We start from the raw sequence: 24,547 nt of genomic DNA, 5'->3' as shown, positions 1-24,547 counted from the left end.
ATAGACCATGACTGAGGGGACGGGGCCAAATAATCTCCACGGTAATGAGATGTGCCAATCCTAATACAACTGCATACCAAATATCATTGACCTACCACTAGTGGTTCACCATAAACTAGTTCAATCACAAACTAATACATTGTTGACGCTGCCGCTGCCGGAAACCGCATACCTATGTCTCTCTTTTTGACTCGGTCAAGTTAGACAAAAATCATCATTAAAGGGCAATAACTCCAATAAGGAGTCATCGGACAACTTCCTCTATATTGTCTTAATTGTAGATTTTGTCTGCATTATAATTTTTGCTTAATTAAATTTCTATCTATCTATTATATTTTTACCTCACATGGCCCAAAGGGCCAAGTGAGCTTTTCTCATCACTTGGCGTCCGTCGTCGTCGCTATCCGTCCTCGTTAACTTTTACAAAAATCTTCTCCTCTGAAACTACTGGGCCAAATTTAACCAAACTTGGCCACAATCATCATAGGGGTATCTAGTTTAAAAAATGTGTCCCATGACCCAGCCAACCAACCAAGATGGCCACCATGGCTAAAAATAGAACATAGGGGTAAAATGCAGATTTTGGCTTATATCTCTGAAATCAAAGCATTTAGAGCAAATCTGACTGGGTTAAAATGTTGATCAGGTCAAGATCTATCTGTCCTGAAATTTTCAGACAAATCAGACAACCCGTTGTTGGGTTGCTGCCCCTGAATTGGTAATTTTAAGGAATTTGGCAGTTTTTGGTTATTATCTTGAATATTATTATAGATAGAGATAAACTGTAAGCAGCAATAATGTTCAGCAAAGTAAGATCTACAAATAAGTCAACATGACCAAAATGGTCAATTGACCCCTTAAGGAGTTATTATCCTTTAAAGTAAATTTTTAACAATTTTTTGTAAATTTTTGTAATCTTACAAAAATCTTCTTCTCTGAAACTACTGAGACAAATTTAACCAAACTTGTTCACAATCATTATTAGGGTATTAAGTTTAAAAAATTTGTCCAATGAACCCACCTGCCAACCAACATGGCAAACATAGCTAAAAATAGAACAAAGAGGTAAAATGCAGTTTTTGGCTTTATATCTCTGAAACAAAAGCATTTAGAGCAAATTTGATGTAGTTAAAAATGTTCATCAGGTTAAGATATAACTGTCCTGAAATTTTCAGACAATCAGACAAACTGTTGTTAGTATGCTGCCCCTGAATTAGTAATTTTAAGGAAATTTTGTTGTTTTTGGTTATTATTTTGAATATTATTATAGATACAGATAAAATGCTCCGCTGGGCGCAGCTTGATACGACCGCAGAAGTCGAACCCTGAACAGTTGGGGCAAGTATGGACACAACATTCTAGCTTGATACAGCACTGAATTTGGATTGTGACTAAATATTTGACACAGCATAGGTTTCTGACACAGAATGAATGTGGTCTTAGAACTTAAAATTTTTTAATTTACCTATTCAAACCATATCATTATTATTTGCTTTTATATATATTTCAGAAATACCAATTTAAAATGGAAAATTTGAAAGAACAAAAAAGGAAAAAAAATCCCCCCCCCCCAAATTTTTTGAACCCCCTTATGATTCATCATCCCCAAACTCAATCCCAGCCTTCCCTTTGTGGTATGATACCTTGCAGTACAATCTTTAGAGAGATCCATACACTACTTGAACACAAGTTATTGTCTGGAAACTAGAAAAATGCTTGTTTTTTGGCCCCTTTTTTGCCCCAAATTCCTAAACAATTAGGGCAATTACCCCCAAACTCAAACCCAGATTTCCCTTTGTGATATGGAACCTTGTAGTACAATTTCAGAAAGATCCATAGACCTACACACAAGTAATTATCATGAAACTAGAAAAATGCGTTTTTCCCCCCTTTTTGGCCCCTAATTCCTAAAATTTTGAGGCAATTACCCCCATAATCAATCCAAGCATTCCCTTTGTGATATGGAACCTTGCAGTACAATTTCAGAGAGATCCATACACTTGAACACAAGTCATTGTCTGGAAACTAGAAAAACGCTTATTTTTGGCCCCTTATTCCTAAATGTTTTGGGCAATTACCCCCAAACTCAATTCCAGCTTTTCCTTTGTGATATGGAACCTTGTAGTACAATTTCAGAATGATCCATAGACTTACACACAAGTTATTGTCATGAAACTAGAAAAATGCTTGTTTTTGCCCCTTTTTTGGCCCCTTATTCCTAAAATTTTGAGGCAATTACCCCAAAAATCAATCCAAGCATTCCCTTTGTGATATGGAACCTTGTGGTACAATGTCAGAGAGATCCATACACTAACACACAAGTTATGTCTGGAAGTTACAAAAATGCTTATTTTTGGCCCCTTTTTGGCCCCTAATTCCTTAACTGTTGGTACCATAACCCCCAAAATCAATCCCAACCTTCCTTTTGTGGTATTGAACCTTATGGTAAAATTTCATAGAGATCCATTAACTTAAACTAAAGTAAGAGTGCGAAAACCAATGTGTCTTTGGACGACGACGATGACAACAACGTCATACCAATATACGAACGCAAAATTTTTTTGCGGTCGTATAATAATTTGTAAACAGCAATAATGTTCAGCAAAGTAAGATCTACAAATAAGTCAACATGACCAAAATGGTCAATTGACCCCATAAGGATTTATTGCCCTTTAAAGTCAAATTTAACACCTTTCGTAATTATTTGTAATCTTTTACAAAAGTCTTCACCTGAAACAACTGAGACAAATTGAACCAAACTTGGCCACAAATAAGCATTAGGGTATTTAGTTTTTAAAATGTGTCTGATGACCCTGCCTGCCAACCAACATTGCAGGCATGGCTAAAAATAGAACATACAGGAAAAATGCAGTTTTTGACTTGTATCTCTGAAACTAGAGCAAAAGTATAATGGTTGCATTATTTCATGCATCAATTGTAAATAAAAATATCATTTGAGCGACACAGGCTCCTTGGAGCCTCTAGTTTAGGATAAAAAGCAAAAACCCCAAAAATTAGTAAAAATAGTCATGAAAGGGCAAACACTGTAATAATCAGTTGACTGGTGATTTTGACAATGTAGACTTATTTGCAAAACTTTTCTTGCAGATCAACTTGGCAAAGTATAGTTTCCATCTATCTACAATTGTTTTCAAGATAAAAGGCAAAAATAAAAAAGAATTAGTCAAAATTTGTCATTTCAGGGCAATAAGTCAACGAAGTTGTCAGACAGTTTTAACATATATATTAAACAATTGGTAGAGCTTAACATTTTGAAAGTTTTAGCTCATGTCAGATGTTCTCTATTTATAATGGGTTTCAAAATAATAGACGAAACTTGCATTTTTCCCATATGTTCTATTTTTAGGGATGTCAACCATTTTGGTTGGCAGGCTGGCCATGGGTCATCGGAAGCAAGTTTGGCTAAATTTGGCCCAGTAGTTTCAAAAAAGAGATTTTTGGAAAAGTTAACAACGATAGATCACACAAAATTGGAAATTAGATTGGAGTTAAGTGCACCTGCCCTGTGTGGGATTTGAACTTACAACCTAGGTGTTGACAGGCTAGTAATACAATAGTTGAACTACTTAGATCACTCTGCCAAGGCGGTCCCCTTATAAGTATTGAATAGAACACTTCATATGTATAATGAACATCTATATACTCAGTTTCAAGTTGATTTGACCATGAACTTTCCTTAAACTAAAACTGTAACCTGAAATAGGACAAACAGATTAATGTTGACAGACAATCAGACTGGAAAACATAAGGTCTCTCCACTATTATAGGTGGCACATAAAAAACTTCAATTTATTTGAAGACATTTAATACACTTTGTGGAGATGGTGGACTTAAAGTGGGTGGGGCAAAATTTTGTTATTTGATCAAGTAGTTTACCATGGTGCATAAGCATGGCTGCCTGTTAAAACTTACTTTCAGTACAAACATTTCCACTGTTTTCAAAATATCCACTTTGACAATAACATTTCAAAGATGAAGTACATTCTGCCTTCGAATCTGAACATTGATCTGATGGCTGACCGGCACTACAAGTGGCATTCAGAGTTACCTCTGAAAAGGAATTGTTGATATCAAAAATATATCTTAAAATACTAATTAAAAAATCAAAATCCAATTGATACCACCAGATCTAGTGTTGTTTTTACAAATTATTGGTCCCTCCAAAGCCTTCTATCGGGCTTCAAAAAATATTTACAAAATGCCAATACTTCGAAAAAAACAATGAAAGTCATTTGGCTGTGATGCAAACATTGATTTTTTAGTGATGATATAACCTCTAATCCAGAAAACTTACTCTCTAAGGTTGTTAATTCATGTGTCATAATAATTTGCAGATAAAAATTATATCAATGATTTCAACAACAGGTCAGAAAGTTTGTAAAGGTAACTTACAAATTAAACATGTTTAATAGTGTATAAATGATCTTTACTCTACTTATGCATACTCGATACAATACCTAGCTCAATATTTATCTTTATTATATACTTAGTAGTAAATACAGATAAATTGTATGTGTAATGCAATCATTGGCAAGTGTGCTGTATCAGCCACCCCTGATGATATCAATATCAGCACGGTTGCAAAGGCTTTATCACACCTTTAATCTGTATGACGTCACATCATCGATTTCAGTCATTGTTGCAAAGGCTTTATCAAACCCCTAATCTGTATGATGTCATTTCAAACATTTAATCTGTATGACGTCATGTCACATAAAAAACATCTGCTTGGTGTATGTATATAATAAAGTGTATATGATATGGCTTTTTCAATATCACACACCATATCAACGCTCAACCAATATAATCCCTCGAGCAGAGCTCTTGGGATTATATTGGTGTCTCGAGTTGATACGGATGTGATATTGAAAAAGCCATATGATATTCTCTATTTAATAGTGCTTCAGAAAATGATGTATTACAATCATCGTGATGATATAGATCTAAAAATAACAATATATCTTACTTTTTGTACATACTCCATCTTTGTCTTTGTAAAATGAATCTTTACATAAACACTTCAGACCATTACTTTCTTTACATTCGGCATTCTCATCCTCACACTGATTCTCAGGTCTATTAGCAGTACATACATCTTCCAACTCCACCTCTGCATATTAAAATAAGAAGATTTTATCATAACAATAAACTAAACATTGCACAAAGCTTGACGATATCACCCACCTTGTATCATTTAAAAAAAACATGTCAACATTTTTTTCATAATCTTGCAACAGATATTAGCCCAGCATATTGGGGGAAAGATTCACTTCTTCATTACTCCTTGCAAACAGTGGAAACAAGGTGACAGAAAAAGCCTTAGCTACATAATTCCTGCCAATTTTGGTAAACATTGACTATATAGTTTGGCATGAAAAAAGACAAAATTGTAATTTCTCTACAAAATTTCAAGAAAAGCCATTGGAATGCACCAAATTAAAGCTAGATGTGTTGTAACGACACAAAAGGCTCGCTTGCAAAAAAAGATTGAAGCCATTTGTAGGAGTGGAAATTTGAGAATTTTCTCAGAATTTTCAAAGTCCAAAGCCTGTAATTTTGGCAAAGAATTAGCAGAGCTGAACCAAATGTAAACTTGACGTTTAGAAAAAAAAGTCTGTATAAGTGTTTGTTGTGGAATGATGGAATGACGGAATGACGAATAAGGGTAAAACTATATGGCTCCCATGCACCACTTTGCGGCGGGGCCATAAAAAAAAGCAATATTTGTATTTATAACAATTACTATCACCTGGTTCAGAATATGAACTATATTCTTGTTATAAGTGAAAAATATTTACAATCAGAATAACGAGGTTGTAAATAGATATAAGAAGATGTGGTATGAGTGCCAATGAGACAACTCTCCATCCAAGTCACAATTTGTAAAAGTAAACCATTATAGGTCAAAGTACGGTCTTCAACACGGAGCCTTGGCTCACACCAAACAGCAAGCTATAAAGGGCCCCAAAAATGACGATTGTAAAACCATTCAAACGGGAAAACCAACGCTCTAATCTATATAATCAAAGCATTGTCGATGTTGTGATCCAGCCATATTCATAGCTAGTCTGATATTCTTTCTGACCATATTTTTTCAATATTTTTTTCTCTTTTCATTTCCAATCTTACTGTTAAATTTCTATGTTATTGCCCACAGGTAGGGAATTTCGCAATATTGATGCAAATAATGATATATATATTGATATTTCAATTTTAGACTCTGTCAGATTTTTTTTTTTTTTATAAATATTTGCAATTTAATGGTATTGACATGAATGGAAAGGGAAATCGTTTAAACAAGTAATATATTTTTTTATATGCCATTAATAATAACTGGCTTAATAATTTCCAGAAAGAGGTCTTGGAAATGCACTTTCTCAACAACAAAAATGAAAAAAATAATAACTAATTTTTATCTAAATTGGTGTTCATTCTTCATTAAGAAAAAATACATTTCCTGTATTCAAATTTAAATGTACGAATACCTAATGCTGAGATATTTCCAATTACTGTTAAATGCAGAACAAACAAATAAATTTTATTGCAGAAAATGCTCAGGTAAGAGTAATGCAATTTTGTTTATTGTTTCAACCAAATTTCTGATAATTGTAACTAATTAATTAGATCTTGATTATTGACTTATGTCAGATGATAATGACAATGATTTTACAAGTGAAATAAAATTTGCTTGCATTTTTTATACATATTTTTACATTTTTCGTCTTTTCTTTGAAAAAAAAATCCACCTCTGATTAAACATTCAGCTAGCTAGCAAAATTAACAGAATATTTTAATGTAGTGTAGATTAAAATAAATAATACATTTGTAGGTTTACTATTGAGGTCAAGAATGTGTGTATTCAGTTAGGTGTGTAATAAATTGTGCCTATTTAATTATGTAACAGGCCAGGAGATATTAAATGTGGTGAATTAAGACTGGGGTTGTTTCCAATTAATACTTACACCTTTGAGTGTAATTATTTGAAAATCATGACAGTTTACAACAATACTGACTCTTACTTAAAATTGCCTATGGAAAAAATTAGAGTAATACCATTTCAAAAAAGTGTGGGAATCAACTTAGATAATATTAACCAAAATTTCATAGAACAAAAACTTACACAAGCATAAGATAATAATATAATACTTTCAAAATTGTTATCAACTGATTCAATTGATGTAAAAATACTTTTTCAAATTAATTCATAAATATTAAATCATTATAAATTTTGATTTACAAAGGTATACATATATGCAAGTGTATATCTAAAATAAAAGGGTTGTTCGACCAATCTTTTCTTAATTTAAGGGCAAATAACATGTCAAAAGTTGGCAATTGATGATTAAAATGGTGTAGAAAGTTTCTGCAACTCATAAAAACACATAATTAGTTTCATGACATGTCTTCAACTTAGTATTCTGCACCATCTACAAAAACAGAGTGATCGCATAGATCCAGCATGGCCGAATCAAAAAACGAGAAACTAGAAACACTTATGAACCACATCAACAAACGAAAACTACTGAACATCAGATTCCTGACTAAGGACAGGTGCAAACAAATACAGCAGGTTTAAACGTTTTGATAGGTACCAACCTTCACCCTTATCTGAAACAGTAGTGTAACATCACAACATAGAAAGACAGACTATAAATTATCAATTGAAATGGCTTAACTCAATCAAAAGACATATTAACACAAGTGAACATACACTGAACGAATAAATTTGATCTATGACACAATGTAAATACAAAATCAATAAAATAAGGGGTGAATAAATAAAGGCAACAGTAGTATACCCCTGTGGGATGTTAAACAATTTCAGAAAAACAACAATAAATTTGAACAAAAAGCCGCCAAATAGAATAATGTACACAGGTAAATGAAAATAATTTTGTTGTAAGGTATACAGTTTAAATGGAGAACGGAAATATTCTTTGCAAAATAAATAATTTTGTTGTTCATGGTACGAAAACAGAAGTGAAAATTTATAGTCATACCAATCACTTATGAAAGCTGGTATATATTAAAAATAGAGAGATAAGATATAACCCTAAATAAGTAAACATTAAATAACAAAAAAGCATTACAAATAGTATCAAAAGGTCATATGTCTTTATTTGTTAATACCTTAAAAAATAACATAATTCACAACCTAAGAAAAGACAAGAGTGCACACGTTGAAATGTCTTGCCTGTTTTACTGACTGTGATTGATTTTACGTTGATTGTCCTAACAATAAAGTTTAACTTCAAGTTCATGTATCACATAAACTTAACATTATCAATAAACTGCTTTCGCTAAGCGCAGCTGGATACGCCCGCAGAGGTCAAACCCTGAACAGTTGGGGCAAAAATGGACACAATATTCAAGCTTGATACAGGTCTGAATTTGGATTGTAATTAAATACTTGACATATTAAAGCTTTCTGAATAAATGTAGTCAAAGAACTTGAAATTGGTTATATGAATTGAATTTATATTCAATTAAAGATTTCTTGCTGTTGTGCAATACACTGTGCTGTTGCGCAATACTAAGTAAATCTGTTGTCAGACTATAAAAAAATAAAGTTCAATTTCTTCTCAATGTCATATTTGAAATTTATGAAAATCAATAGGGAGATTACATCAATAGCTATAAATAATTCACCAAAGTTTCATGAGAACTGATGAAAGCATTTTTGAGTTATTGTCGAAAAACTGGAAAATCCCCCCTTTTTTAATGAATAAAACCCTATAACTCAGAAATGTAAAATCTAAAATTTATAAAATTCTAAAGGGAGCTTACATCAACAGATACAAACAATTCACCAAAATTTCTTGCAAGTTGGTGAAAGCATTCTTGAGTTATTGTTGGAAAACTGGAAAATCCCCCCTTTTTTAATGAATAAAACCCCCAAAACTCGGAAACAGTCAATCTGAAATTTATAAAAAACATAAGGGAGCTCACGTCAATAGATATAAACAATTCAATAAAGTTTCATGCATAATGGTTTAAGCGTTTTTGAGTTAATGTCCGACATGTTGACGACGGACGGACGGACAGACGGACGGACGGACGAACGGACAGATGGTCAACGGTATATCATAATACGAAATGTAAACAGGCATATAAAAATGCTTGTTTTTGGCCCCTTTTTGGCCCCTAATTTCTAAACTGTTGGTACCATAACCCCCACAATCAATCCCAACCTTCCTTTTGTGGTATTGAACCTTCTTGTAAAATTATATACAGATCCATTCACTTAAACTAAAGTTATTGTCCAGAAACCAAATGTGTCTTTGGACAACAACGCAGACGACGACGACATCATAGCATTATACGAACCCCAAAAATGTTGTGGTCGTATAAAAAATAGCCAATCTCTGATACAAGTGTATATATTTATACATGAACAATGTAATTGTGTTTTAAATTTGCTCTACATTTGCTTGATTCTTGGAAAAACTGCACACTCGGACAAAGTGGGTTTGTGACTGAATTAAAGGATCTACGCCTCATTTTCACTCTGGATATTTAGTATTCATATTGTCATTTGACAAAGTCATGCTGATTGTAAGGCACACAGTTTTCTTTGCTTTAAAAATCTTTGTTTGAACCCGTCATGCTTTTCTTACTACAACCGGATACTTAAAATGTTACAACATGCTAAAGGAATTTGACTTTTTAAAAACATTTGATCAACAATGAGCAACAAGTGGTATGTAGTTTCCATAGGTACTTGGGGACAGGACAATTTTTTTTTAGCCCTCCCCTTTTTTCCAAAATCAGTGATTTTTTTGTTTTCCATTAATTTCAATTGTTTTTGCGTTTTACTGTATAATATGAACATAGATATACTAGAAATTACTTGTATTTGCTATTCACTATCGACAGCGGTTACTGATATATTATATAGAGAGAAGGTATCTCACTTCATACCTGATCATCTATTTTCTTACGTGAATTCTAGAAGGAATCCCAATTCTAAATTAATTCATTAAATATTTAATTTCCTCTGGGTCAGTGGGCATGACTCGTTTCCTCAAACATTTCTCTTTTTAATGTGCCAGCACTTATAATATAAATCGTCGTCTATCGACAGAACGGATCAATTTTGCTCGTCATGTTGTCGTATTTTGATTCTCAATTGACAGAGGTATTTGTATGGGCAACAACTCTAAATCTGATTCCCTGCATCAAATGTTCCGAATGTTATTGAGTAGTACGATAAGGTACAAGAGTTCCCCATAACAGTATAAAGTATAAATAAACTTTTAACCTGCTCGATAAATAGAAGTTGTATTCGGAATCACTCTAGCATTTTAACAAAAACGCGGAATTCCCTCTCTGATGTGATTCTAAATATATCCCAAGAGAAAATGAAATCGGGATCCATCGGGATCCCAATGAAATCTCGGTGAAATTGGCGGGATAAGCCGGGATGGGCATCTGAAGACGGGATCCCATTCGGGATAAATATCTGAAACTGGGATCCCATTCGGGATATGTGTCTGAAGCCGGGATCCCATTCTAGTTGAAACGGGATAAATATCTGAAACTGGGATCCCATTTGGGATAACTGTCTGAAGCCGGGATCCCATTCTAGTTGAAACGGGAAAACATAAAACAGAATTTTGTTTGCAAAAATACGTAAGTGTTTGGTACACAGGAAGTTGTTGAGTGCTGAATCTGAAAACGCATATATATCTATTCAATTAGCATGATTGTTTTAACAAATATGGTTTTTATCCATTTACAGCCATGTTAGTAGTTCAAATAATTATGACGTATGGCAAGGCTATTTCTTTTTTCCGGGACGCCTTCCTTCTTTGTCAAACATTTTTAAAATACACAATTATTTATAACATAAAGCAAAGGTTATTGGTGTTTATTAACAATGTGTATGACACCAAAGCTGTCAGGTGAAGCCAATCACTTAATGGGTCACTTAATTTTCAGTTTGACAGTATTTCTAAGTCAGAAAAATGCAGAGATTTTCGCGATAAAAATGGCAGGGTGTCCGAGAAATGTCAATGGCTGTTTTGCCAGACACGCTGGGGCGTTTATGATTTTTTCCAAGTTCACATAAGTGCGTTTCTATTATTTGTCGTCCGGCATATATCAATGATAGGCTAATGATCGACATCGTAAAACGTTGGTTTCTCAACTTATGTAAAATGTAAAAAAAGTCATGACCACGTGTTTTTTTTTTGTAATTGTACTGAACAATCCGACCCTAGAAAATACTGTCCTAGATAATGCGGCCACTAGTTCATCCGCATGCACCCTGTGCCGATTAAATAAACTTTTTTTTTCTTATATTTAAAAACTGGCCAGTAATAAATATTTTTATGCGATACCCTTGATTTATTTTTATAATACCGTTACGGAGACAGATCAACTTCTGGCCGATATAATATGGGGCGAGATTGTCACCTCGACGTTAGTGTACTGGTAAATACGTCATCAAAATCTGATTACGCTGATTTATGGAGGATCAAGATGAATCCGATGCCGATATTTTCAGATAAGTGCATTAATAATTTAATTTAACATGTGTATATGTGTATATAATGATTATAAATATAATTTATATAGGAACTATGATTTTTATGGTTTTTATTTGAGCAAATCAACACCAGAAAGTCTGAAAGCATAAACTGAAAATATATAAATTTATTTTAACATATATATAAAAACAATGAATAATCTTGTTGTCACATAACAGGCATAACTGGTAGGTATGTAAAAATTTAATTGAGTTGTGTGAATGGTTATTTGGTGAAAATAATAAGTCGCTAGTTATTTTTATCTTCAGGGGATAAAAAAGGGGGAGGGTAATTAATTTGATTCCAAATGGCTTCCAATCTACTGTATAAACATGCAATAATATTTCTATTGAATTTTTTGCTTCAAAACGTCTTGAACAAATGATTCTTTGTGGATTTTTTTTATACTTTTAGGGGATTTAATGATTTGATTAAATGGAGCTGCCAATTTTGATAGTATAAACAGATTGCATGCAGATTCCAGTTACCTTTACTCAGCAATACTTGTTGGAAGTACAGACAGCAAATTTATTTACAGAAAGGAGGAGAACTTTACATGTATCCTTTTGCATAAATAACCCAGGAATCCCAGTGGTGTCTAGTACGTGTAATTGGAATTGGTGCATGTATATCCTGCTGGGATTTATTTTGGGATCCCGCTTTTTTTGCGGGAATCCCAGTATATTCCAATCAAAATCCCACAATATCCCAGTATATTTCCACTGGGATTTATTTCAGGATCCCGATTTTTTTCCGGGAATCCCAGTATATTCCAATCAAAATCCCACAATATCCCAGTGGGATCCCAGTATATTTCCACCGGGATATACATCGGGATCCCGCTTCTTTTGCGGGAATCCCGAAATTTTATCCCAGTGGAATTAGGTGGGATCCCAATTGGAATCCCATCGGAATTCCAGTGGGATCCCAGATTTATTTTCTCTTGGGATAAAACCCTAAATATAAATACTGCTCAATTCTGATTTTCCGTATTGAAAAATAAATGTAAATAAAAAAGGGAGATATCAAAACATGAGGATTATGAGAAGAAAATTAACAGAATGTTGTTTAAATCCAATCTCTTTGTTTGTTTTTACTTTTTATAACAGGACAATCTTAAGAATCTGAGTTGTTCCTAATGTAAAGCACAAAACGGTTGACGTGAGAGCCTTGTAAGATCTTTGAAAGGAGTCAATGGTAAAAGACTACAGATTGCCTGACAGCAATCGTATCCATAAAATTACACCATTCCAGGCCCTTTTGTTTTCCACATAATAAATATTTCCAATAATTAACAAGTTCTGGGTAGAATCCAATTCTGATACCAATAGTATATGTCAACTGTTACCTATTACATAATCTGTACATTCCGCATCTGTCAGACGCACCACCAAACAGTATATTTGGTATTTGCTATATTATTATACACAGGTCATAATCACACCAAAACTTCTTCACTATACAGGGTTGACACTACTAAATCAAATCATTGTCACATAGTTTCCGGTTGTAGTATTTTAATCAGCTTGACTTTTTAAGATGACAATATGAAATTTGATACTAAAAATCCAGACTTAAAGGGAAAATTCGCGATTTTTTACTTTTCATCTTATTATGTTCATAATACCATAAAAAAACATATTTACCAAGTTTTATCTGGATATGAACACTAATAAAGAAGAAAATTGGGATTAATAATTTAATTTATTCCAACTTCCTGACTTATATGACTTAAGTCTTTTTGCATGCTGGGAGTGAATAAATCTCATTGTAAGTCTTGTTTGTTAATCATCTAATAACGCGATTTAAAGCGGATCGACGACTTTTAGCGTAGCTATTAACCAACTAATAATTAAGAAAGTAAAGTAATCAGCCGTGCAACTTTCAAAATTAAAATGTACGATTTATATTTAAAGGATTTCTGATACGATTATAGTCATGATAGTAATAAAAGTAAATCATACAATAGAATATATTTTTATGAATTTTTTTTCCGACGGATATTTTGAACAAACATATATAACTGATATTGTTTTACAAATGCATGTTGGTATTCTCACCTGAAGGCTTTTACTTCAGTCTAGCAAACATTTCCCACTAGTACTGTGTAAATACAATGTGTATTATACTGAGACACTTAGTGACTACCTGTTGAATGCGTGGTTAAATTCAAGGCAATTAAAAGATGAGCATTCTGTAATTCTATTCTTTTGATCTTCACTCAGTGAATTTTAGCCAACATGGTTCACCGTTGCAGGTGTGAACAACATTTCGTATGAATGATAAAAACCTTAATTATTTGGGGAGGAATATGGTGGCAAAATACCTGAATCGCCGTTATATACATGTATATCTTTTATAAATTTGCGTAAAGCTTAATTTTAAAATAGACAGGTGAGTATTTTGTTGTAACATCGAAATTCTGAATTACTTTCAATTAAATAATTTTATAAATAATAAAATGCTCCGCAGGGCGCAGCTTGATACGACCGCAGAGGTCGAACCCTGAACAGTTGGGGGAAGTATGGACACAACATTCAAGCTTGATACAGCTTTGGATTTGGATTGTGATTAAATATTTGACACAGCATAGGTTTCTAACACAGATTGAATGTGGTCTAAGAACTTAAAAATTTTAAATTGGACATTCACCTATTATGGTCCAATATCCAAAATCTAAATACATGGTTAGATTCAGCATATCAAAGAACCCCAAGAATTCAATTTTTGATGAAATCAAACAAAGTTTAATTTTGGACCCTTTTGACCTCAATGTGGACAAAGTTGATAACGGGGCCCAAAAATCAAAAATCTAAATACATGGTTAGACTCAGCATATCAAAGAACCCCATATATTCAATTTTTGTTGAAATCAAACAAAGTTTAATTTTGGACCCCGATTTGGACCAACTTGAAAACTGGGCCCATAATCAAAAATCTAAATACATGTTTAGATTCAGCATATCAAAGAACCCTAAGAATTCAATTTTTGTTAAAATCAAACTAAGTTTAATTTTGGACCCTTTGGACCTTAATGTAGACCAATTTGAAAACGGAACCAAAAATTAAGAATCTAAATACACGGTTAGATTCGGCATATCAAAGAACCCCAATAATTCAATTTTTGATGAAATCAAACAAAGTTTAATTTTGGACCCTTTTGACCTCAATGTGGACAAAGTTGATAACGGGGCCCAAAAATCAAAAATCTAAATACATGGTTAGATTCAGCATATCAAAGAACCCCATATATTCAATTTTTGTTGAAATCAAACAAAGTTTAATTTTGGACCCCGATTTGGACCAACTTGAAAACTGGGCCCATAATCAAAAATCTAAATACATGTTTAGATTCAGCATATCAAAGAACCCTAAGAATTCAATTTTTGTTAAAATCAAACTAAGTTTAATTTTGGACCCTTTGGACCTTAATGTAGACCAATTTGAAAACGGAACCAAAATTTAAGAATCTAAATACACGGTTAGATTCAGCATATCAAAGAACCCCAATAATTAAATTTTTGATGAAATCAAACAAAGTTTAATTTTGGACCCTTTGGACCTCAATGTGGACCAATTTAAAAACGGGGCCCAAAATCCAAAAACTTAATACACGGTTAGAATCAGCATATTAAAGAACCCAAAGAATTCAAGAATAAAACCCCATTGAAATTGGTCAAGAAATAAGCAATTTATACAAAGTATCTTCTTTTGTACAATACTGTGCAATTGAATATTTCTTGCTATTGCGCAATACTGTACAATTGACAATTTCTTGCTATTGCGCAATATTGTGCTATTAGATATTTCTTACTATTGCACAACACTGTGCAATTGAAGATTTCTTGCTATTGCGCAATACTGTGCAATTGAAGATTTCTTGCTATTGTGCAATACTGTGCAATTGAAAATTTCTTGCTATTGCACAATATTTATTTTATAATAATCTACACATCCTGTTTGGTGTGTACCTCCTACCATATCATTATTATTTGCTTTTAAATATAAAACAGAAATAACCAACTTAAAATGGAAAATTTTAAAAGAAAAAAAAAAGGAAAAAAAGAAAAAAAAGGAAACCCCCCCCCCCCCCCCAAATTTTTTGAACCCCCTTATGATTCATCACCCCCAAACTCAATCCCAGCCTTCCCTTTGTAATATGGAACATTGTAGTACAATTTCAGAGAGATCCATACACTTGAACACAAGTTATTATCTTGAAACTAGAAAAATGCTTGTTTTTTGCCCCTTTTTGGGCCCCTAATTCCTAATATTTTGAGGCAATTACCCCCAAAATTAATCCCAGCATTCCCTGTGTGATATGGAACCTTGTGGTACAATTTCAGAGAGATCCATACACTTGAACACAAGTTATTGTCTGGAAACTAGAAAAATGCTTATTTTTGGCCCCTTTTTGGCCCCTTATTCCTAAACGTTTTGGGCAATTACCCCCAAACTCAATTCCAGCTTTTCCTTTGTGATATGGAACCTTGTAGTACAATTTCAGAAAGATCCATACACTTACACACAAGTTATTGTCATGAAACTAAAAAAATGCTTGTTTTTTGCCCCTTTTTTGGCCCCTAATTCCTAATATCTTGAGGCAATTACCCCCAAAATAAATCCCAGCATTCCCTGTGTGATATGGAACCTTGTGGTACAATGTCAGAGAGATCCATACACTAACACACAAGTTATGTCTGGAAGTTACAAAAATGCTTATTTTTGGCCCCTTTTTGGCCCCTTATTCCTTAATTGTTGGTACCATAACCCCCAAAATCAATCCCAACCTTCCTTTTGTGGTATTGAACCTTATGGTAAAATTTCATAGAGATCCATTCACTTAAACTAAAGTTAGAGTGCGAAAACCAATGTGTCTTCGGACGACGCCGGACGACGCCAGACGACGACGACGACGCCAACGTCATACCAATATACGAACGCAAAAATTTTTTGCGATCGTATAAAAACTGCAAAATTTCCTCAAAACTACCAATTTAGTGGCAGCAACCCAACAATGGGTTGTTCGATTTGTCTGAAAATTTCAGGGCTGATAGATCTTGACCAATTGAACAATTTTACCCATGTCAGATTTGCTCTAAAAGCTTTAGTTTTTGAGATATAAGCAAAAAACTGCATTTGCATCCTATGTTCTATTTTTAGCCATGGCGGCCATGTTTGTCAATGGATTAAAACTTCGGATACAATTCATAAACTAGATATCCTAAGGAACATTTAGATGAAGTTTGAAGGTATTTGGCCCAGTAGTTTCAGAGGAGAAGATTTTTAAATGTTAGCAAACTTGATGAACAAATTGTGTAAAATTGTCTTTAAAGGGCAATAACTCCTTAAGGGGTCAATTGACAATTTTGGTCATATAAACTTTTTTGTAGATCTTACTTTGCTGAACATTATTGCTGTTTACAGTTTATATCTATCTATAATAATATTCAAGATAATAACAAAAAACTGCAAAATTTCCTTAAAACTACCAATTTAGTGGCAGCAACCCAACAATGAGTTGTTCGATTCGTCTGAAAATGTCAGGGCTGATAGATCTTGACCAATTGAACAATTTTACCCCATGTCAGATTTGCTCTAAAAGCTTTAGTTTTTGAGATATAAGCAAAAAACTGCATTTGACCCCTATGTTCTATTTTTAGCCATGGCGGCCATGTTTGTCGATGGATCAAAACTTTGGATACAATTTATAAACTAGATACCCTAAGGAACATTCAGTTAAAGTTTGAAGGTATTTGGCCTAGTAGTTTCAAAGGAGAAGATTTTTTAAATAGTTTACGACGACAGACGACGACGACGGACGCCAAGTGATGGCATAAGCTCACATGGGGCCCTTTGGGCCCTGGTGAGCTTAAAAGGGAAGAAATACTTCAGTGAAAATAAGTTTGTTAACAGTATAATTAACCAAATACAATATCCTGCATACATAATTACACAATTATACAAAAATGCAGTTAACAAATCTATTGGTTATGTTTAAATTTTGAACTCACGTTTTGTGCATGTTCCACTTAAATCATAATATCCAACATTGCAAAGGCACTTATATCCAACATCAGCTGACACACATTTCGAGAAAGTATCTAGGCATTCACCTGTTCGAAAGGGATCACATGTAACTCCTACAGCTGTCTCTATATAAAAAGTAAGATATTAAAAATTAAATCAGTAACTGGTATATGCCCCAAAAAGTCTTTCACCAAGTTTAATAAGAAAAGTCAATTTTCAAAACAGTTCAAATCATAATTTGTATCATAATTTGTCTTTCTTAAGTTATTTTTTTTAACAATGAAAAAAGGGTCAATCTCCATTTAATTTAAGGAAAACCTTTAATGTAAAATTAGTTTTACTTTGGAACTGACAATGATAAAAAAATAGCCTCAAAATCCTCTAATCCTTTCAGAAATAGTCTGGTTGGGGTGCATATACCACTGTTACGGCACATGCTGAAGAAGAGGGTTCTTAGACCCTGAATTGCATACCTTGCAAAAATAATGGGAATTTGACATTTATCTTTTAACTTTGCAACATAATGCTAAATATCATCATTTAAATGCAATATGACTCTATAGGTGTCATCTAGCGATTTCTGCCAAGTTGTCTTATCTGTAGATCTTATAATTTAAGACATATTGGACTGCTTAAAATTTCTCTCTTTGTGTATATATAGTTTTAGAGATAATAACCAATAAAATGCTCCGCAGGGCGCAGCTTGATACGACCGCAGAGGTCGAACCCTGAACAGTTGGGGCAAGTATGGACACAACATTCAAGCTTGATACAGCTCTGAATTTGGATTGTGATTAAATATTTGACACAGCATAGTTTTCTGACACAGAATGAATGTGGTCTAAGAACTTAAATGTTTTTAATTTACCTATTATGGTCCAATATTCAAAATCTAAATACATGGTTAGATTCAGCATATCAAAGAATCCAAAGAATTCAATTTTTGATGAAATAAAACAAAGTTTAATTTTGGACCCTTCTGACCTCAATGTGGACCAATTTGATAACGGGGCCCAAAATTAAAAATCTAAATACACGGTTAGATTTGGCATATCAAAGAACCCCAATAATTCAATTTTTGATGAAATAAAACAAAGTGTAATTTTGGACCCTTTTGACCTCAATATGAACCAATTTGATAGCGGGGCCCACAAATAAAAAATCTAAATACATGGTTAGATTCAGCATATCAAAGAACCCCATATATTCAATTTTTGTTGAAATCAAACAAAGTTTAATTTTGGAACCCAATTTAGACCAACTTGAAAACTGGGCCCAAAATCAAAAATCTAAATACATGTTTAGATTCAGCATGTCAAAGAACCCCATATATTCAATTTTTGTTAAAATCAAACTAAGTTTAATTTTGGACCCTTTGGACCTTAATGTAGACCAATTTGAAAACTGGACCCAAAATTAATACTCTAAATACAGGGTTAGATTTGGCATATCAAAGAACCCCAATAATTCAATTTTTGATGAAATAAAACAAAGTTTAATTTTGGACCCTTTTGACCTCAATATGAACCAATTTGATAGCGGGGCCCACAAATAAAAAATCTAAATACATGGTTAGATTCAGCATATCAAAGAACCCCATATATTCAATTTTTGTTGAAATCAAACAATGTTTAATTTTGGACCCCAATTTAGACCAACTTGAAAACTGGGCCCGAAATCAAAAATCTAAATACATGTTTAGATTCAGCATATCAAAGAACCCCATATATTCAATTTTTGTTAAAATCAAACTAAGTTTTATTTAGGACCGTTTGGACCTTACTGTAGACCAATTTAAAAACTTGACCCAAAATTAAAAATCTAAATACACGGTTAGATTTGGCATATCAAAGAACCCCAATAATTCAATTTTTGATGAAATAAAACAAAGTTTAATTTTGGACCCTTTTGACCTCAATATGAACCAAATTGATAGTGGGGCCCACAAATAAAAAATCTAAATACACGGTTAGATTCAGCATATCAAAGAACCCAATATATTCAATTTTTGTTGAAATCAAACAAAGGTTTCTTTTGGAACCCAATTTGGACCAACTTGAAAACTGGGCCCGAAATCAAAAATCGATATACATGTTTAGATTCAGCATATCAAAGAACCCCATATATTCATTTTTTGTTAAAATCAAACTAAGTTTAATTTTGGACCCTTTGGACCTTAATGTAGACCAATTTGAAAACTGGACCCAAAATAAAAAATCTAAATACACGGTCAGATTTGGCATAACAAATAAAAAAATGTGGTCAAAGATTTTACAAATCTAATGCGCCATACTGTGCAATTAAAGATTACTTCTTGAAATTTTTCAATATTTGAAATTTGAAAAAAAAAAAATATTTGAAGAATAATTCTTTTTAAGGTAGATGGGGTGTCTAAATTATAATCCACAGAATTTTTTAATAATTTGCCAAAATGTAGTTTATATCATGCTTTTTTAAAAAAAATAATAAAAAGAATGGGTCACGGGCCTTATTTCACGCTACAGGTTGTGCAAAATTGACAGATTTTGTATAGATTATGCATGGAAAACCCAATTTTCTGCCATAAAATGAAAACTACACCATAGAATTTTGAGATAAAATATGAGAAGATAGCTCTAATAGTATGCTTTCAGATAAGAAAAAGAAAAAATGGGGTCACCGGACCCGTTTTCTTGCTACATAATAAAATAGGTAAATTCCTAACACATTCTATTGTAAAAGTAACTTTATGTGAATTATCTGCCCTTACATTTGAGTTGCCTCCCCTTATGTGGCAAAGTTGGAAAATATAGAATCAAACAAAAGTGTTCTGTTTTTTTGTAAAATACAACCATAAATATGATAAAATATGTCATTTTCTATATTGAAATGAAAATTCTTACACATGAATTACCTACTACTCTCAAAATTTGCACCTTTTATTATAGATCTAGACCGATTGTTTTCTGGTATTTCAAAATCCAAGATGGAGGAAGACACCCTATCTACCTTAATTTCTGAAATCTGAAATGAGAAAAAATTGACCCCCCACAATTTCTTTTTACCCCCCATAAAAAAGATTTTTTAAAATAATTACCCATTTAAATTTACCATAGTGCTAACTTAATCTATTTTATAATAGAATTTAAAATATGGTGTCAAATATTTCATATGGATTTTTTTGTAAAAAAAAAAGATGCAACATTTGCAGATATTTTTACTGGTCTTCCTTTATAAATATACATTTCTTTAAACATAATTTAAAAGCAGTGTAAGGGAAGTAATCAAAACATTGTATGTGGATTACCTCCCTTACACTATTTTAAATTGTCTTAATTGTTCATTAACCATTACTTTATACATAATTTAAAAGCAGTGTAAGGGAGGTAATTCAAATGATGTATTTGATTTATCTCCCTTAGACTGCTTTAAATTATGTTTTGTACTAAAGTATTTGTCCATATAAAAAAGCTTTTTTTTAGCCCCTTTTTTGGCCCCTAATTCCTAAAATTTTGAGGTAATTACCCCCAAAATCAATCCCAGCATTCCCTTTGTGATATGGAACCTTGTGGTACAATGTCAGAGAGATCCATACACTAACACACAAGTTATGTCTGGAAGTTACAAAAATGCTTATTTTTGGCCCCTAATTCCTTAACTGTTGGTACCATAACCCCCAAAATCAATCCCAACCTTCCTTTTGTGGTATTGAACCTTATGGTAAAATTTCATAGAGATCCATTCACTTAAACTAAAGTTAGAGTGCGAAAACCAATGTGTCTTCAGACGACGACGACGAAGACGACGACGACGCCAACGTCATACCAATATACGATCGCAAAATTTTTTTGCGGTCGTATAAAAACAGTGAAATATTAAAAAAACAATGACATTTCAGGAGCAATAACTCCAGAGTGGGTTGTATGATTTTTCATTAAATTTGGCAGGAGATAGACCTTGACCTACTGAATAATTGTACCAATGTCATATAAGCTACAAACTTTGACATTTAATAAAAAAACTGAAATTTCAGGGGAAATAACTCCTAAATGATTTTTCCAATTTTCTGAAAATTCCACAGATGATACACCTTGACTTGCTGATCATTTTCAGGCATGTCAGATTTAATCTAACAGCTTTAGTTTTTTTTAGATATAAGCTAAACACTGCATTTTACCCTTACTTTCTATTTTTAGCAACAGCAGCCATGTTCAATGATGGATCAAATCCCTAGATAAAATTTCAAAAGTATTTACCCTAAGGAACATCCAGGTAAAGTTTGGTTACATTTGGCCCAGTAATTCCAGAGAAGATATTTTTAAAAGTTTGCAACGAATGACTGACACATAGACAACAGACAACGGAGGTAAGTGATGGCAAATGCTCACAGGGCATTTTAGGCTAGGTGAGCTAATAAAAATTGCAAATGGTATAATAAGTTTAACTTAGCTACTTACGCTGAGTACAGATCCCTGCATTATTATAATATTGAGTTATACAAGCACATTTGTAAACACCAGATGGATTAGTACATTGTGATTTGGAATCTTTGCACTGGTCTGATAGTCCATTATTAGTACATCCTTGATCAACAAGTATCTCTGGAAAAACACAATATTCATATCATAAACAGATTCAAGGATAAAAAGGATCGCTCAAGGAACTCTAGTTTGAAAACCAGTAATTGTTATATACATTAATAAGACTAATAAAATGCTCCGCTGGGGCGCAGCTTGATACGACCGCAGAGGTCGAACCCTGAACAGTTGGGGCAAGTATGGACACAACATTCAAGCTTGATACAGCACTGAATTTGGATTGTAATTAAATATTTGACACAGCATAGGTTTCTGACACAGAATAAATGTGGTCTAAGAACTTAAAATTTTTCAATTTACCTATTCAAACCATATCATTATTATTTGCATTTATATAAAAATCAGAAATAACCAATTTAAAATGGAAAATTTTAAAGAAAAAAAAGGAAAAAAAAATCCCCTCCCAAATTTTTTGAACCCCCTTCTGATTCATCACCCCCAAACTCAATCCCAGCCTTCCCTTTGTGGTATGGTACCTTGCAGTACAATTTCAGAGAGATCCATACACTTGAACACAAGTTATTGTCTGGAAATTAGAAAAATGCTTGTTTTTGCCCCTTTTTGGCCCCAAATTCCTAAACGTTTAGGGCAATTACCCCCAAACTCAAAACCAGCTTTCCCTTTGTGATATGGAACCTTGTAGTACAATTTCATAAAGATCCATACACTTACACACAAGTTATTGTCCTGAAACTACAAAAATGCTTGTTTTTTTGCCCTTTTATGGCCCCTGATTCCTAAAATGTTGAGGCAATTACCCCCAAAATCAATCCAAGCCTTCCCTTTGTGGTATGGTACCTTGCAGTACAATTTCATAAAGATCCATACACTTGAACACAAGTTATTGTCTGGAAACTAGAAAAATGCTTATTTTTGGCCCCTTTTTGGCCCCTTATTCCTAAACGTTTTGGGCAATTACGCCAAACTCAATTCCAGCTTTCCCTTTGTGATTTGGAACCTTGTAGTTAAATTTCATAAAGATCCATACACTTGAACACAAGTTATTGTCATGATTTTAGAATAAACAGCTGCGCCATGAGCGCATGATAAGCCCGTCGTCTTGTGTGTGAATTTTTATGCAATAAGCATAAATAGTTTCTGACATACAGTGTGACATGCGAAAACCCCCCTTTTTTTTTACAAAAAACTCAATATCTCTAAAATAAAATTTTGAATCAAAACCAAAGAGTATACAGATCTTTAGATTAATATAACTAAGAAGTGTGTAAAATTTTAAGCAATAATCTTAAATCGTTTTTGAGATACGGCGCGACATGTGAAAAAAAACACACACCTGTTTTAGTTACTAAGTCCTGTAACTTAAAAGGTTTTAATCTTATTTTCACCAAAAAGTATACAGATCGTTTGACCATCATAAGAAACAACTATATTAAGTTTCATGAAATTTGGATAAGTCATTCTCAAGTTACGGTGCCACATGTTTATGCTGGACAGACAGACAGACGGACGGATGCCGGACATTTGTATACCATAATACGTCCCGTCAAAAATTTTACGGGCGTATAAAAATGCTTATTTTTGGCCCCTTTCTGGCCCTTAATTCCTAAAATTTGGGGGCAATTACCCCAAAATCAATCCAAGCATTCCCTTTGTGATATGAAACCTTGTGGTACAATGTCAGAGAGATCCATACACTAACACACAAGTTATGTCTGGAAGTTACAAAAATGCTTATTTTTGGCCCTTAATTCCTTAACTGTTGGTACCATAACCCCCAAAATCAATCCCAACCTTCCTTTTGTGGTATTGAACCTTATGGTAAAATTTCATAGAGATCCATTCACTTAAACTAAAGTAAGAGTGCGAAAACCAATGTGTCTTCGGACGCCAACGAGGACGAAGAAGGACGACGACGACGCCATACCAATATACGACCTCAAAATTTGTTTGCGGTCGTATAAAAACCAATCCATAAAAAATAACCAAAATATATCTAGAGGGCAACAAAAAAGTCTTCAACAATAGACAAGTGTTTATACAATTTACCAAGCTCTAAATATTCCCTATTCTACGAAAGTTGTGAATAAATTGACAACAATCGAAGATCTGTAAATTACCACATTATTCTCAAAATAACAAAAACATATGATAAAAGATGACCATTGATGATTATGGACAGAAACATGGATATGAGTTGGGTTAAACAAAATGTTTGAGATCTCAACCCTCCCCCTTTTTAAATTGACTTAAAACAACCCCTAACATATAAACTAACACATTTGACTTTTAGTCTTTGTTTTTCTCAAAATATTTAGATATATGAAATACAGTACTTCATAATGGATATAACTTTTTTACTAACAAAAATGTTTGTTGAAAACCATGTACAGCCACACCCTTAGACATTAACCTGAATCATTGCAATTG

The 24,547-nt window shown here is 33.1% G+C and overlaps 1 protein-coding gene across 1 annotated transcript in view; it reads right to left on the bottom strand.

Moving 5' to 3' along the window:
• Window positions 1–17,701, bottom strand: part of LOC127707256 (tyrosine-protein phosphatase 10D-like) — a 74,808-nt gene extending 57,107 nt beyond the window's left edge. The window contains exons 1-3 of the mRNA XM_052211802.1: window positions 17,567–17,701; window positions 4,988–5,131; window positions 3,934–4,071 (exon numbers count right to left, since the gene is read on the bottom strand). The gene's annotated coding sequence lies outside the window, so the exon portion shown is untranslated. The remainder of the gene's footprint in view (window positions 1–3,933; window positions 4,072–4,987; window positions 5,132–17,566) is intronic.
• Between the last annotated feature and the right edge of the window lie 6,846 nt (window positions 17,702–24,547).

Source organism: Mytilus californianus, unplaced genomic scaffold (genome assembly GCF_021869535.1).
Source record: "Mytilus californianus isolate M0D057914Y unplaced genomic scaffold, xbMytCali1.0.p SCAF_60, whole genome shotgun sequence".
Taxonomy (NCBI): domain Eukaryota; kingdom Metazoa; phylum Mollusca; class Bivalvia; order Mytilida; family Mytilidae; genus Mytilus; species Mytilus californianus.
This window is presented reverse-complemented; position numbering and strand designations above follow the sequence as displayed.